The following is a 5,250-nucleotide window of genomic DNA, read 5'->3' as shown; positions in this document are numbered from 1 at the left end:
TCTATCTATCTATCTATCTATCTATCATCTATCTATCTATCTATCTATCTATCTATCTATCTATCTATCTATCTATCTATCTATTCATCTATCTATGTATCTGTCTGTCTGTCTATCCAGCTATCTGTCTGTCTGTTTATCTATCTATCTATCTATCTATCTATCTATCTATCTATCTATCTATCTATCTATCTATCATCTATCTATCTATTTTCTGTCTATCTATCTACCTACCTACCTACCTATCATCTATCTGTCGGTCTGTTTATCTATCTACCTACCTATCATCTATCTGTTTGTTTATCTATCTGTCTATCTATCTATCTATCTATCTATCTATCTATCTATCTATCTATCTATCTATCTATCATCTATCTGTCTGCCTCTGTTTGTGTGTCTGTGTGTGTATTTGTCATAATTTTATTTTGCCTCCATGTGTGTGATAATCACATCCAAAAAATTCACAACTCACTTACTCCACTCCTTCCCTCCCTCCCCCCCTCTGTATGTGTGTATAATTAAAATATTTTTTGTACTGGCGACTAATCTGAAAATAGCCTACATTATGGCACCATCTCTTTCACTTATGTAAGGGGCAGAACAGTGAGATATGAAAACTTCAATTGTATTTGCTGAACGCTACAACAGGATTTTGTATACTGAAGTGTTATATGGCTGAAATATGAATAGAAATGGTCTTTATTGCAAGACTTTGAATAAATTTAAGTTGACCTTCTTGTAGGGCTCACAGTTTTACAACCCAGACCTTCTAGCCTTGCCATTGGCTGTTTTAGTATTTATATTTTCTTCTTTGCTTTCATCCTTCCTCTTTCTTTCCCTATTTCCTTCCCCCCCTTTGGTTACTTTTTTCTGATATTCTTCAGTTGCTCCCTCTTTGCCTAGCTCACCTATTCTTACGTTTCACTCCTAGGTGTTTCTTTGTAATACTGTCTGTCTCTCTGGAATACTTTTCGAACATCTGTTTCTGCTGAAAAGAACAGTTATTGTAGTTTTAATTGAGTACATCTTCTCATAGATTTTTACAAGCATTGGAGTGTTGTTTTAGCAGTAGGGTTTGTGCATAATGGATATTTAGAGTACATTTCTCACTATTACAGCCAACATCAAATTAAACAGAGAGAAACTGAAAGCAATTTCCCTATTAATTTCTAAAGGTGAAATATTACAAAGCATGTTGAAATGTCCTTTTACAAGTGACTCTGGCACCTTATCTTACTGTATCACCTCTTCCCCACTAATAAATTCATAATTCCTATGGTCAGCTCTCTATCACCAAATGCCTACAGAAATGAAACTCGGGCCTGATTTTTCAGTGTTTAAAGGACAGCCTGGGAACATAGAGCCCTCTGAAAGGGAATCTCAGAAGAATGAGTTATGGATTTGAACCTGCTTATTTTTTTTTTATTTTCAATGCATATGGTATCTAGTAGAAAGAATCTAATGAATCACAAATTATGACCAAGAATCTGACTTGATCAGGTACACAGAATATACCTAGGTCACAGATAACATACTGAACTGAGAAAGAAGCCTTCATAGACCCTTCTGTATGAAGAACATTTAATGTAAATACTTACCAAAGAATGTCTTCAAATGATTATTTTAGTAATTGTGTGGGTCTGATATCTTATTCTGTATATATCAGTCTATCTCCTTGTTCAGCTAATTCTCTCATCACTCCATGAGCATGAGCCCTTAACCAAGAGTCCATGGCAGGAGAGATAAGCATTTATGGATGGACTAAACACCAAGTATCTCAATGCAGCAGGAAAATCGAGGAACACCAACTACTCAGAATCTAATCTGAAATAGCATAGACCAGAGGTTCTCATCCTTTCTATGCCATAAACCTTTAGTAAAATTCCTCATGACGTAGCAATTCCCCCAACAACAAAATTAATTTCATTGCTACTTCATAACTGTAATTTTGCTTCTGTTATGAGTTGCAATTTAAAAATCTGATATGAAGTATATCTGATATGTAACCTCTGTAAAAGGGTCATTAGACCCCCAAAGTGGATGTGATTCACAAGCTGAGATCCACTTTTACACCAACATTGTTATGGAACTATTCTCCATGAATAATAATCAAGGACCTGATATCATACTGATTATGTTAAAGTAAGTCCACAAGGAAAAGAACAGCTGATAATTATTTCTGGGTAAGACACTATTCTACGTAGATTTTTGGCATTTGTGCATGTAATATCACTCTCAAAACTATGACCTATGGCTTTGTTCTATATCTTATTGCCAGTGAAGTAAGTCTGTATAACATTGCTAAGGATTAAATAACTCACTTCATAAAAAATGCAATAATGATAGTTTCTTAATTATTGAATCTGATGTTAGCATGATCCTCTATCTCTTTGAAGTAGTTAACTTTCTGAAATTCCTGCTTTTATTTATTTATTTTTTTTGAAGATCTGAAGATTTGTGGAGTCATGAAAGTACTAAGAGGTAATGTTTTGGTGAATTGTAATAATGTACTCCATGATTTTGCATGTGCTTGAATTTACTGTTTCCTAATAAAGAGCATGTGGTGGAATGTCTTTCATAGGGAGAATCTGTACATCTTTGTATCAGTAGGTTGAAATGTCACCAGTGCAATATTCTATTATCTTAGTGATCTACTATGATATATTTTTCTTCCCATACACATGAACCTACTGACTTATTATCTCAAGGTCTTCTTGTTTGAAAGAGAATATTTCAAGCAGGAGACATAATGCCCAATCCATTGAATCAAATGTAAAGGTTAACAGAGTCTATTTTGGATTCTTGTTCATCTTAAACAAAAGACAACAGAATATGTAATTCTTCTAGCTACATTATTAATTCTGATTGCTAAGTGAACTGTTCTATGTTATATGGAGTGAAAGACATACTTAAAGCCAGTGATTCTCAGCCTTCGTAATGCTGTGACCCTTCAATACAGTTCCTTATGTTATGGTAAATCCCCAGCCATAAAAGCATATCATTTCTATTTCATAACTGTAATTTTTCTACTGTTGCAAATCATAATATAAATATATTACATGCAGGATATCTGATATGTAACTGCAAAGGACTCACAACCTACAGGTTGAGAACCACTGTTATAGTCTCTCAGCTTCCACCTTGTCCTATGACCAAAGTCAGTATCACATTGTTGCAGAGCAATTCAGACAAGGCTTGTAATCCTCAAGTCTCTTAAGTAGGAAAGGTAAGGCTTATTCACATGTAGTAGAATAAATCATGGACCTGAAATCAGTACACTGAAAACTATATGTTGGTCATATACACACGTTCACATGAACACTAACAAAATTCCAAAGTCCAGAAGTTCTCAGTTATATCCAAGGAAGACTTGTATCTCTGTTTATTCCCTTGTTTCTCTCACTCCAGCAAAATATTCTAATAACTTTTCCATCTCTCTGGTCCTTACCCCAATACAGTTGAAATTTATTACTGTAGGTATGTGTCTATATTTCAGATTTCAAAGGATATTTGATCATGTATCTTGTTTGAAAGCAATTTAAGAATATTTACTTGAAGGAGGGAGAAGATGAGCAAGGAAGTCAGGACCAAGAGGGGTGCACCCACCCACGGAGACAGTGGGGCTGATCTATTGGGAGCTCACCAAGGCCAGCGGGATTGTGACTCGAAAAGCAGGGGATAAACCCGGACTCTCTGAATATGGCGGACAATGAGGGTTGCTGAGAAGCCAAGGACAATGACACTGGGTTTTGATCCTACTTCTTGTTCTGGCTTTGTGGGGGCCTAGCCAGTTTGGATGTTCACCTTCCTAGACCAGGATGGAGTGGGGAGGACTTTGGACTTTCCACAAGGCAGGGAACCCTGACTGCTCTTCAGACTTGAGAGGGAGGGGGAGAGGAGGGTGGGAGGGTGGGAGGAGTGGGAGGCTGGGAGGAGGCAAAAAATTTTTTTCTTTCTCAATAAAAAAAACAATTAAAAAAACAAAAAAAATATTTACTTTGTCTATGACTTTTCTATTTCAGAAAACTTAGCATTTTAAAATGTTATATTTTTAAAACTTATTCTAGTTAATGTAATCTGATTTCATCTTTCTATTTCCATATGGCAGATTCTAAAAATGTAATTCACTTGGTACCAAGTAATTGGATAAATGCTTTTACATGAATATATTTGAAGTAGTTTGTGTATGCAGATATGTGTATGCACAAAGACAGGGAGGGGAATGAGTGGATAGTAAAAGAAGAGAAGAAAGAAAACTATGAATACTGGGTCAATGTGTATGAGAAGTGGTGGAGGAGATTGGAGAGAGGACAGATAAAACAACAATTCATGTAGCAGAATGCAGTTATATTTCAAAATAGTTTTATAGCTTAACTATTAAAACTATAGATTTAGAAACTATTGCATGTATCAATATCATCATACTGAGAACACCAACAGCTTAAAATACAATATGATATTCTCCTCAGTGTTACTGGACTATTCAATTAAATTTTTGAAATCCATAACTTGATGTCTCAACTTACAATGCTCCTGAAGTACTATATTCTGCCTAGGTTTATGAAAGTAGCCAAAATATTTTATCATCTGTAGACTGAATGTTTCTGTTTCCTTCAATATTTTTTTTTGTCTCTTTTGTGAGCAGTTCAGTTTTATTAAATCTTCAACTGTCAGTTAAGCAGCATTTTTATTTTGCTTTTGCTTTTCCTAAAAGCTAATAATCATAAAGATCTGGTTACTATTTAACAGATATATCTAAAAAAGGGAGTTAATGAAATGGTTCTGATATCAGAAATGGAAAATGAAAATGAAATACAAGAAGACACATGACTCTAGGAAGTCAGACTGCTGATGGCTCACCTGTAGAAAAGACGCTGATGCTCTGGACCGTAAGGAACATTGAAATGATAATGTTGACAAATTGCTATAAGCTGCGGGAAGCAGGGTTCTCTTGGGAACTGCAGGGTTGGGGAGCTTACAGGCTGCTTTTCTCTTGAAAACCAGGAAGCCAAGAGCTTCTCACAGAAACGATTTGAGCAAGATTCCCTGGTGGCTGTCCACTGTCTGGGAGAGTAATCATTATAAAACTCTCCCTGAGTTCTTCATAACAAATGCTTACTCTAGAGGGAGAAACACTCCAGTGGATTCTTGTTCTCATCGGAATGGGTAATTTCTCTGCAGTGCCCTTCTGATTATTTGTCTCAGTTGAAGAGGAAAAAATAGAACACAGAGGTCTTGGCTTCAAATAAA

Source organism: Microtus ochrogaster, chromosome 1 (assembly GCF_000317375.1).
Source record: "Microtus ochrogaster isolate Prairie Vole_2 chromosome 1, MicOch1.0, whole genome shotgun sequence".
NCBI lineage: Eukaryota > Metazoa > Chordata > Mammalia > Rodentia > Cricetidae > Microtus > Microtus ochrogaster.
This window is presented reverse-complemented; position numbering follows the sequence as displayed.